Genomic DNA, 13,116 nt, shown 5'->3' with positions numbered 1-13,116 from the left:
CCTTCCACCAGCTAACACCCACTCCACTGATGTATAAATGAGTCTATGCTGGCGTAAATTACATGTTGAGGAACAGAAAGAAAGAGTGTGGTTAAGTATCCCCAACTGAATTTGGCCATAGTATGTAGCATGCAGAGTACAGAAAACTCTCAGTCTCAAACCAAAATTATTCATTCTGACCCATGGAAACATGTGAAGTGTGTGATAAACCTAAAACTGGAATTATCAGTTGGTGAGAGATCTAAAAAAAAAAAGAAACCAGTGCCCTGAAGGTTTTGATGAAAATGTGAAAATGAATGTTTAGAAGATTCAACTCTTTTTCCCATGATGAAATACTCTGGTGTATAATTAATCATTTACTGAGCTTGCTGCTGCTAAAAAAAAAAAAAGTAACAAAGTGCCCAAACTAATCCCAAAGAGTATCATTTCCTGCATTCGGAAAGAAGCTGCAGAAGACTCAGATCTTTATGTTGTTTCCTTTTTCCTGAGATTTCCTTCAGGGGGATGTAGTTGTTTACTTGTAAGAGCAGCAGCTAACAAATATGGTGTAAAACATTCTCCTGCAATCACTTGAGGAAAACAGTGGCTCTTTCAGCTGTGTTAAAACAATTAGTAAGGCGTAAATGGTAGCCTGACAGATACCTAGGTCAGCATCAGCTTTCTGTGCATCAGATATTTTAATGGACTTTGCTGTTACAGACAGATTTCATTCAGCCAACATTAGAGCCAAATAGGGAATGGTCCTATGTGGGTACACACGGGCAAGCAAAGGGCACAAGGAGACCTCCAGCCACAAGCTGGATTTTGCACGTGCTGAGTGGGAGGATTGAGGGAGTGTTACTGCTGCTAGTGGTGCTAGATGATGCTAGCCCATAGGAGTGCCGCACATCTTCCATGGTGGGGAAGTGCATGCTACATCTCATACACTCAGACTTTAAGAGCAAAAGGGACCATCATGATCATCTAGTCTGAACTCCTGCACATTACAGGGCGCAGAAGCTCACCCACCCATTCCTGTGATGGACCCCTAATCTCTGGCTGAGTTACTGAAATCCTCAAATAATCATTTAAGGACTTCAAGTTACAGAGAATCCACCATTTACACTAGTTTAAACCTGCAAGTGACCCATGCCCCATTCTGCAAAGGAAGGCAAAAAGCCACCAGAGTCTCTGCCAATCTGAGCCAGGAGAAAATTCCTTCTCAAACCCCAATATGGCACTCAGTTAGACCCTGAGCACTTTGGCAAGACCCACCAGTCAGACACCTGGGAAAGAATTCTCTGCAGTAATTCAAAGCCCTCCCCATCTAGTGTCCCATCACCAGCTGCTGGAAATATTTGCTTCTGTGCAAATTCCCACAGCACCCACAGGGGCCTTTTACTTAATTATATGCTTTCCTGGCAGAAGGCATGCAATGACGGGCACTAGTACAATAGGCAACAGTATCCTGTAGCCCTGAGCGTGCCTTGCAAAGTCTCCACCATGCCCAAAACATACTTTTGTGATGAGAAAACTCACTGTTAAAAGTGAGAGAGGTTGGGGTCAGAGAGGAGGGGCATCCTCACGCTTCCCATCGTGCTTCCAGGAGCCCTCCCACGGAATGGAGCTTGGAAGCTAAGGTGTCTCTACACGTGAGAGGCGGGGGGGAGGGAGTGGAATATCAGAGTCCTTGGCTGCTGTTTTGGCAGCAATACTCCCTGCTCCTATGACCTCCCACTATGGATGTATTAGTTGAGAGTTTCTTTGTCCCCAGTAACTCCACACCCCGGCCATCCAGACTTGGGACAAAACACAGTCAACCAGAACTCTTGCAGAGGCTCCTGCTACAACATGAACCATCTTCATCCTTCTGAGCCCCACCTCAAAATGTATCAAATAGCTTAAAAGCCACAATCTGGCCCTGAGCACTGGATTTATTTAAACCGGCATTGTTCAATTATTCCTCCCGCTTAAGAACCAATGCACCACTCATACAAACAAGTCAATTGAAAAACACCTCGTGAGGAATAAACAAAAACGACTATTAAAACTGTTACACTGCTGAGGTGAAGGCAACACACCACAGAGTTTGTAATGGGATATGGATTCGGCAACAGACATGTATATTCAAGTTCTGCTCTCTCTACAAACCTCACTACCACAGTTGCCCATTTTTGGAAGATAGCACCCGTGTCTCCTTTGAGCCCTGCCAAAGCAGGGTGTACAAGACAGACACTTTGCCAGGAAAAATGTTGGGAAAGCTTGTGGTTGGTATTCTGAAACTGCATCTCTACTCAGACATGCCTCAACAGTATTGGTAATGTTTCTCAACAGGGAAAGTGTGTAAAGTTCTACAATCTGCATAGTGAAAGGAGGTAGGTGCTCACACTTTAGCTCCTCCTGTTATGCAAATAAGCTGCTGTCTGCACTCAATCTATTTTTGGTACAAAATCTATTAGAGAAGCAGGATGGTGAATCTTAGGCCTGTATCGTCAATTGGTATGGTTACACCAGTGCTGACTCCTAAATGTAGACAAGGGTAAACCAGGATTCAGGGTGAACCCTAATTAGCACAAATCAAATATAGAGCCTAGACTCCCCTTTTCTATACCAGTGCAGCTACAGTGAAAGGTGGCCATCATTTGCTGAATCAGGGCTATTCCTGAGTGTAGACAAGCCCCCAATAGGTTACACTAGAGCAATCTGAGGAGCTGCAGCTGCAAAACTCACTTTTACATACGCACACTAGAAGCGAGCCATGTATTTAGATTTGAAATAGTCCCGTTCAGTTTGGCTGCTGCATCAAAACTCACAAAATAAAAATCTTTACTGTCTCAAAAAGAGAAGCTTTTATATACTTTTGACTGATGCCTTGTCTAAGTTACAAGAGTAAGTACTGATATGGGCTGTGGGTGAGTTTGACTGCTCTGATATCCTGGACTTGAAGTGTAAAACTAACAAGGCTAATGGGAACAATGGATCTTCAGTGAGCTCACCAGGCTTTAATAATCTTTCAAAAACAGCTAGCAACGACTAAGCAGAATAAAAAGCAAGTTTCCCAAAATCAGGTCACAAAGCTGGACACAGGAGCTGGTGTGCATGAGAGACAATAATTACAGTATTTACTCATCACCTTACCATCCCAACTATTATCAACCACAATATCTACTTTTAAACAATGCACTGATTACTAAACCATCATAATGTGTTACAGTCTCTGGGATATCTAAATTAAACACACAGCCCAAAGCAATTCCTGAAGTGTTGTACTCAGCACAACATTATTACATCAGATTGACAAGGCTTTTCTCTACTGAGTCATCACTAGACATCAATCTTTGTGCTTCATGAAATATTCTGCAGAACAGCTGAATCTGATTTTGTTTGCACATCTTGCGATTTGAATATGTCTGCTGGAACCAATTAATAATAAAACAATACAAGTATTAGTAACATCTGTTGTATATTGTATGTTTATTATTATATTCAACCCTTTCACACAGTTAACACTTACTATTGGAAAAGTTACCTCTGGTCAAATGTATTAACATACCTTGTGTTAAAATATTTTAGTTCTGACTAATCTAAAAATTACTGGGGCTAATCCAGTGCTCTGTTACACATGCACAATCCCACTGAAGCCACAGGCATAACAGAATTGAACTATAAAAAATTTCTAATCTGACACTAACCAGTAATATAGGGCAGTGAAAACTTGTCCTAAACAGATTACATCCATATAGCAACAACTGCATAATAAGTTTAGCTGCTTAGCAACCAAAGCACAAGAATACCAGGTAAAATGGATTAGAAACCTCTGATTTGTCCCAGATAAATGTAACTGACCAGCCACTGAGGTTAATTTGCACTGTAGATCTCAAATGACATCACCCTGAACTATTAACACAAAGATATTTACTAGCCTGCTAAATAAACATTGGGGGGAAAAACCTGCTTTAACATGATCAAGAACCAATTTTTTTTCACTTACAAACATCTTACTTCTTAAAGGAACACTATCAGGCTAAAAAATCATATATTAAAACAAAAAATATGACACCCTTATCTTTGTTACTTTTACCACCTTACACTAAAAAAAGAGCTTTTGAAATCTCATTTATTTTTCACCATTTACATTGTTTGTTCAGCTTCGAGTACTTCATTTTTGAGAATATAAATAGACTAATTCAATTTACTTCCTGGTTCTCATGCTATCTTTATGCTGCAATGTGTGAGTTGTGAAAACTGCATGTGTATATTGAAAAACAAACAAAAACCTGTTTTCATTTAAAAAACCATACATACAATTTCCATTAATATTAGGTTCTGTACATTTATTTTGAGCAAAACCTAATTTTTGGATGCAAATTTACTGATAATATTGACATGTTTTTAGTCAGTAGTCAGGGAACTAAGGCATAGATTCTAATTACTGATTTGTTTCTGGTAACAGGGCTTCATTGTTCTAGGTGTACATACGTGTAGTAAGAGACCACCCCTGTCACAAAGAACATTATCATTCCTATTTTACAGATGGGGAACTGAGGCAGAGGATTAGGTGGCTTGCCCAGGTCACAGGAAATTTGTGACAGAGCTGGGAATTGAAACTGAATCTCCTAAATTGCATTCAGTGCGTTAAATACAAGAACTTCCTTCCAGCAACAACAACTTGCTAGGACCTGTACCAACACAAGAGAAGGAATGGTTCCATTACCAAAGAACTCACAATCTAAGGGTATGTCTATGCTTCAATGGCAAGGCTGTGGTGCTACAACTGTACCATTGAAGCGCTGTAATGTAGACACACCCTACATCAACGGAAGGGGTTCTTGCATCAATGTACATAATTCACCTCTCCAAGATGTTGACGGAAGAATTCTTCCATCTACCTAGCTGCACCTACAATGGGGATTAGGTGACCTAACTATGTTGCACAGGTCATAATATTTTTCATAGTCCCGAGCAACATAGCTAAGTCAACCTAAATTTTAGGTGTAGACCAGACCTCAGACAAAGAAGTATGGGAATGGTATAACATGCAAGTGAACTGGTCAAGGTAATCTTGGTAACATGGTGTAGGTGAAGTCATTTAAAAAAAAAAAGCAAAGCTGCAGTCTATCATATTCACCCCCTACTGGTTGGCTAATTTGTAGTACGTGGCACAGCAGAGTGGGTCTTCGAGAGGGATTTGAATGTGAAAGATGAAAGCCTTTACAGACTAGCTCACGAACTGTGAATCATGCATAGGATAGATTACTTTTAGCACTTAACCACTATAGAAAGCATATTCTCATTTTGGGATGGAAAATTTTTAGTGTCCATCTTAATAACCTTCCTGGTTTTCTCTGATCTTAATTTGTTTATGCATTTAATTACTATTCTAAGGCTACGTTTATACTGACGGTGGCAAATTCGCTGCTGCCATATCGATCTTTCTGGATCGATTGAGCGGTCAGTCAGACCCGCTCAATCGATCAGGAAGCTGACTGAGAAAGTCCACCCCCTCAAGTAGCGTAGCGCTGAGCCGGACTCAGCGCAATGTAAACAGCACGCAGAAGGGAAGCAGAGCAATCGACGTGAGTTACACAAACTACTTTGCGTAGATTGTGTAACTCCCGTCGACTGCCGCCAAATCGCGCGGTAAGTGTGAACCAGTCCTAAGAGAAATTACTGTAGTGCTGATTATGACTCTTCCATAAGATGTGAATTGTGGAGGAATTCTGAGTATTAATCAATAGGGAGATTGTTCTGCTAAAAAGAATGTCTTAAAAATGCCAACTGGGGGGTCTCTATGTATAATGCAATTTGATCAAAGGGAAATATTTCTGTGATAAGGCTGTTGATATTTTGAAAGCTACATTACAGTAACAGCCTGCAAGATTTAACAACGAGCACAAAGTTGATCAAAGAGCAAATAAGGAAGTTCTTTTTTCAAAATCTGATAATAAGCTATCTAAATAGACTGTTGTGTGAGAAAATTATTTTAAAACATGTTTACTCTGTATTTCAAGTTTAAGCCCCCTGAGTTAATTTTTGAACCAGAGTTTCTGATAGATCTAGCCCTCTAGATGTATTTATATGCCTGCATGGTATAGTCACAGCCTACAAAATCTAAGCTTTCATTTAAAAAAAAAAAAGAGCTTCTAACTCTCCTACTCTCTTGGTTCCTAAGCTTCCAATTGTGAACCAAGATAACTAATGTAGTGTTGACTTCCTGAGTCTGCAGAATGACTGAAACCATAGATGTGAGAGGAACAAACACCCCTATCTCACCATTAACCTCATTATGGTATTAACGCTAATGCCAAATGATGACACATTAATGTAAGCATTAACTATTACAGTGCTGATCATTTTATCAGATAGCATGAGTGAGACACAAGAGCAGTTGCAGGGTAAGAAATGCTGATGAAAGGACAGAGGGAACCCACAAATAGAAAAACAAAACCCACAAATAGAAAAAAGAAAATAGAAAATAGAAATAGAAAATAGAAAAACAAAATCCACAAATAGAAAAAAGAAACAAAGGTGAGAAATAGCAATGGTCCCCCAAAAAAACTTGTGTTCCCACTGAGGGATACTGAATGCAACAAGAAGATACTGAACAGATCATAATGATGTCATCAACAAAAAGGTTAGTTACTTCATAAAGGCTGTACCCTATCCTAGATCTTTGTGTGAGCTTCCTATTGCCTATAGCTGTACATGGAAGGTAGTATGTTGTCCTCAATTTTGTAAACGGCCCCCCCCCCCCCCCCACAATAGCTAAAAATAGAATTTGGCCTTCTGCACAGCATGAGTTGACATTCCTATTGAGCATACTCTGATAGGGTGAAAAATGGAATTGCTTCTACAATATTTGAGCGTTAAATGATATTACCTGTTTGTCTTAAGTGTTTTATACTGTTGCCCTTCATCCCAGGATCTGAATACCTGCCACATAACAATTGACAGCGATAGCAAAGTTCCTAGTTCATGTTGTCTCGGGCTCTTCTCCCTTTTTCAGGGTAAAAGCTCTGCTAGGGTCAGGGTTTTGTTTTTATTTTTTTATATTTAATTAATTACCTTTCTTCTGACACTAATGCCCTTCTTCTGGTAACAGAGCTTCCCTTTCTTCTGACACCAATGTCTTGCTTCTGACATCAGTTTTTCCCCATCAAATGGTAGCAGAATTCTGGGGTCTTGCAGGCTGGCTTCCCAGTGGAGGAGAAATCAGTGATGCAGAGTCTGAGAATACTCTAAGTTTAGCTTGTCTCATTTACACATATAGACACACTTGTCCTGGAACAGAGGCAGTCAAAAACAGCATGCAGGAAATCTCCTTTTCTAGAAATCTCACCCCACACACCTCTACATGGGACCCAGGAAGCTACTCTGCCCCAAGAACTGTCTTCAGAGCATAGAGAATAAAGCAGAAAATGATCTCCCTGCTATCTGCCAGAAAGTCTTTCAAAGCACAACTGCATAACAAAACTACCGACAAGATAGCACTTCTTCAAAGACTAAAATCTTACTTGCATGCTAAGAAAAAATAAACACTTGTAAGACTGTATAAATGCGCCATCTGGTGACTCATGTTTCAATTGTACAATCTTGGATCTTTCCTGCCAATCATACCACTAAACATGGGCAAAACTATATTAACCAGTAAGTTTTTCTCTCCACACTCCATTAGCTGGAGAGGCATAGTCTAATAGTCTGAAGAAAGGACTGGAAGCCAGAAACTTCTGAGTTCTTATTCAGACTCATTCTGGTAGTGACTCATTTTTTTCACATTAGGTGAAGTCACTGAGGCCAAAAGCTCCCAAAGTGGCCATTCATTTTGAGTGCCCAACTTCAGCCACCTCTGAAAACCAGACTCAAAGTACCAAGTTGGGTATTTAATACTTGAGAAAGCCAAAATTAGCAGTTACTTTTGACCTTAACCTTTGCCATTATACAATGGGGAAAACAATGCCTACTTGTTATAACTCCATGGCAGGGCTGTTCTGGAGATTAAAGTATGTTCATTAAGCACTTAGAAGATTAAATAAATACATTGTTTAAATTACTAAAATTTCTCTTCCCGAAATCTGGTTTATAAAAATAAATACAGAAGACCAATGAATAGGATAAATCTGTAGTAAGTGAGTCACATCATGATCTACAAATGGTTTTAAATAGCAGATATCATGAAAGTTCAAACTGGCCAGTTTATTTATCTTTCCACTTAACATCCTACATCATTTTAATGAAATTTTTATGATAGTTAATGCCATCTGTAATAAGTACACAGTATTCTATGCTCCCCTGGCTTTCTAGCAGCTCTTTATTCCTTTTTATTACTGCTATATGACCAAAGTACAAGCTAATTACTTTTAAAATAAAATCTATCAAATCTAGATTTCCTTAACCACAAACATGATACACATGTACACACATGCATGAAGACACACACATTACATATTCATATTAAAATTTGTGACTATTTTCTAAAAGTGTCAGAATTGTATTAAATGGCTGAATTTTTCTTTCGCAACAACACACACACTCTCTCCTTGGAAAAGTACCGCAGCATAGAAGAGAGGAAAGATGATTTTGTGGTTAAGGCATTGAACTGGGACTCAGGAGACCTGTGCTCAGTTCTTAGCTGTGCCACAGACTTCCTGAATAACATCTCTCTGTGCCTCAGTTCCCCATTTATAAAATTGGGACAATGTTTACTAACCTCATTGGGGGTTGGGAGAATAAATACACGTATTCATGAGAAAGAAAAATTTCCAATACAAATGCATCAGAAAGCTGACTTTAAAGATTCATAACTCCATTTGTTAAAGTTAATTCTCTTCAGAATTGTCTGGATGTTAACATTCAGTACAATTCATAGATTATAAGGCCAAGAGGGACCATCTACTCTGACCACCTGTCTATAAAACAAACCACATTGGAAGCATCTACCATCCTTCATTTTTCAAATTATTCAATTACAACTTCTCTAATTAAAATACATTGGAAGCATATTCCATGTTCAAGTGACTTAAAAACACTGAGCTGGTTTTGATCAATCTTTCATAAAAGTTTACCTTTGGTTTGAGACAAAACATGAAAAAACTCAGCACCAAAAGGATTTGTTTTAGGAAGTTAGGAGCAATTCCTTTCATGATATTCTTTGAATTAAATTATTCAGCATCTCCCCCTGCGTTATTTGTTCAGTTTATAAAGCTGGGTGAACAACAGATGGGAGTTTCACAAAAGTTTTCAAATAAAATATTTTAATTTTCTGCTCATCTCACAGTTCAGCAAAATACATGCTTAAATCTATCCCCATTCAGCAAGCACTTCAACACATGCTTGGCTTTGATGTCAATGGGATTTAAGCATTGGCAAAACATATGCTTACATGATTTGCTCAGTTGAGACCCTTGTACAAGATTATGGCTCCAATCCTGAAGTCAATGGGACCATTCATGTGATTAAAGTTAAGCATGTGTAAATGTGTGTAAATGTCTGCAGGCTATGGACTCTATGTTTGCTCCGGGCTGGCTTCTAATCTGTGTGGGGAGGTTGTACGACACTGCTGCCGCTCAAAACCGAGAAGCATTGTTAAAGCAATATTAACATGTAAGTGTATACTCATATTAACATCCACTTGACATAGTTCCTGAATTGGGCCCATAGCTTTCCAAAATAATTCAAAATATTTTCCATAATGTATCATTGATGACTATAAGATAATTTAGAAAACCATCTTAAGGAAAAGGATATCTGAAAAGAATGAAATGTCCACCTTATGAAGAGACAAGGTGGATTTGGTAATATCTTTGATTGGATCAACTTTTATTGGTGAAAGCAAGCTTTTGAGTTTACACAGAGCTCTTCTTCAGGTCTGCTTTGTGTAAACCCAAAAGCTTGTCTCTTTCGCCAATCAAAGATGGTGTAATCAAAGATATTACCAAACCCACCTTGTCTCTCTACTATCATGGGACCAACGTGGCTACAGCACTATATTATGAAGGCAAATAGCACTACAGTGCATCTTGCCATGTAATCTGTTCTGAGCAATGTCTCTGCACTGTCCTCACCGTTTTAATCACACTTTACAGCATGTAAAGGAAAACATTTTTGAAGTATTAATTTTGGGGGAAGGAGAAGGGAATAAAAGATAAAATGAAGTTATACACAGAAAAAAACATCAAGTACTTTGGCAATAAATACAGTGCCAGTCTTCCCCAGTATGAGCAATAAGATATAGCTAAACTATAAAATTTAATTCCTTCAGGATCATTGTAGGGCCCCATTCTCTGAGATGCTCAGTACCACGATCTCCCACTGCACACAATTTTAGTCTAAATAACTAATCTGACACATACATTTAAAACATTTTTGGCTCTACTTTGCCATATCCTTTGTCTCAGCACAGCTATTTTTACTGTACACTGTTGTGCTTGTTTAAGAACTATTTTCCTATCTGTTTTTTTTTTTTTTTTAAATAAATTGGAACTGAGCAAATAATTCAGTGAATAACGTATTTGGCTGCGCATCCCAATGCACAAACAGTTTACAATTTTTGCAGATGTATTAATTATGTTTATATACAATTTCTACAAAGAGTCCTTTGTATATTGTTCACAAGCAGGTCTTTGAAAATATTTCATTATTGAGCTGTGTTGCTTGGTACCAAGTCCCATGGTATTCTTTTTCTGTTGCTTGACAGGATGAGCTTAATTCTTAAAGACTCAGGTTTCCTGTGAGAATTACAAGATCAAATTTTGCTCTCTGCTAATATAACAGTTGAGTGAAATCAACCCCTGTACAGAATGCCAGCATAAGGTATATGCATGACTGAAGTTCAACATAAACCAATGGTAAGGGTCCCACCATTTCCCACAGGAGACTGTATCACAGTCAAATACACCTCACTGTCTCTTGAAACAAACACTCGTTAGGTGTCTAAACTAGTATTTACAATCCAGTTAGTTAACTCAAGTTACGTAGTGATCAGTTCACTCGAGTTAAAAATAGTACTACAGACCTCTAGTCTAGTTATTCTTCTTGAGAAAGGGGAAGGCTTGAATAGTCTCTTTGGTGGAGAGGTGCCCTGAGCAGAAGCAAAGAGGGAGGAGAGCAGAGGACAGAGAGGATGTCAGTGGGGAGCTATAGACAAATTTGTGAATCTCTTAAAGTGGGAGATGGCTTGGAAAACGGGAAGGATATGATTCAGAAGTGTCTCAGGAAAGATGGTATGGGCGAGGAATGCAAAGGAAGGGAAATTACCAGTACAAGCAGGGAGGGAACTACAGATCCTGGTGGCATAATTCACCTTATGCAAAGCTGGCCTTTACTGATGTTAATGTTCCCCAGTCACATGACTTGTATCAACAGGATGGTATATTTATTTACATTTCAGGAGGTCTGGTCTCCCTTAGTCTTGAAAATCCCTCTCTGTTGATGAAATATATTTCCTCCAAATACCTCATCTATTATTTTAAGAGTCGTATGTTCAAACATTCTGACACTCAACTGAAATTCGAATTAGAATGGTCCTCAGATTCTTTGAAGTATCACTGACAAAAATAAACTTTATTTGGATTTTTTATATATATTCCTAACACAGTCTTTGTGTTAGTGTCAGAAGATGTGAAAAACCCACTTCTTTAAATACGATGAATTTATACCAACAATCTGCTAATGGAAAATTTGGAAACTGTGTTCTAGATACTACTGACAATTTTCCTACAACACACTAACCACATTTCCTGTCTTCTGAATAAATTGTTTAGCTAAATGATTTTTCCTGACAATTTCGTTCAAAAACCTCTTAGGCACAGATATTCCATAAATGCATGCATCTAATTACTGCAATCGCATATACAGCCATAGCAAATTCACACATAAGTCATGTAAACATCTAATTACTCATTTGTGCATGTACATTATTGATTCTACTGTGCAACTGGAAATAAGACTTTCGTTATGCCCACTGTTGGTTTAATGACTTTGAATTAGGTACAATGGGCTAATTTCTCTCTGGTATAACTCCACCTATTTTAACAGAGTTACACCAAAGATGATTCTGCCCCAACAATTCGAATGTCATCCTTTGCTGAAAAAGAAACAGAACCTTGAACTCAGGACTTGGCTGGTAAGTAATATAACTGATTTTCAAGTATTTTATTTTAAATATATACATTTATTTATTTACACATTTAAGTCTAAATATTGTGTATTCTCTAAGGACCAAATCCTGGTCCCATTAAAGTTAGCAGCACAATTTATGTAGACTTCAATAGGGCTAATGATTTGGATTATTAAATATTGTAATAGCACTTTTTAAAGTCACGGATATTTTTAAGGATTTAACCAGATACAATAATTAATATTCTATCAACAAAACTGCTTATTCACAAACTAGGCTTTATCCTTAGGCAAAACTCCCACTGAAATCAACTAGGTGACACAAAATAAGAGAGAGAACCTGTATCTACCAGGTGAAAAACAGACATCATTGTCTGCTCTGCTGGATGACAGAGAGAAATAAAGACCTATAGGGATGAAGTATGGAAATGAGTCTCAAACATCCTGATTAACAGTTTCAGAGAGTATACTATAGACAATTCAGCCTCACCATCCAAACAGAATGCCTAAGATTACAGTCTTTACATTTTGGTAGCAATCCCCGGTCTTCAGAGGGATTCCGTAACAGAAATCCCTAACAGTGAACATGCAATGGAGAAGGGAATAGTTTGGGGAGTAAAGATTCCATTATCAGCTCTTGCTGTCCTCCTACCTCATGGACAGCATTAGTTTTATAGGAGTTGATTTGAAAGGCAACATAACTGCCTCCTCTTCTTTTTGAACTTTAAGAACTTCAGCTTTATTTTACAGCATAAGAAACTGAAAATATGAGCAGCAGGAGGGTTCGCCTGTAATCTTATTTCTGTCATAGTTAACAAAAACAGAGGTTTAATGAACAATTTGGGCATTTTTTTCTCTGCATGCTAGACACTAACAACATTTTTATCTCAGTTATGTATGCGGCTGATACATAACCCATTACTGTATACAGAAAACCTAGGAAAGAATAACTCAGTAACCTATTTTTGCTCCTCTACTGCCATCTTCTGGCATGTACAAGACAACACAGAATTTATGCTGTTC

The 13,116-nt window shown here is 38.3% G+C and overlaps 1 protein-coding gene across 1 annotated transcript in view; it reads right to left on the bottom strand.

The window, feature by feature from the left end:
- The window catches only part of PRKCE (protein kinase C epsilon), a 154,620-nt gene that overhangs the window by 120,793 nt on the left and 20,711 nt on the right, over positions 1-13,116 (bottom strand). The gene's annotated exons all lie outside the window — the stretch shown is intronic.

The sequence above is a fragment of the Emydura macquarii genome, unplaced genomic scaffold (assembly GCF_026122565.2).
Source record: "Emydura macquarii macquarii isolate MOO-44397 ecotype Brisbane River unplaced genomic scaffold, CSIRO-AGI_Emac_v2 contig_2676, whole genome shotgun sequence".
NCBI classification, from domain to species: domain Eukaryota; kingdom Metazoa; phylum Chordata; order Testudines; family Chelidae; genus Emydura; species Emydura macquarii.
This window is presented reverse-complemented; position numbering and strand designations above follow the sequence as displayed.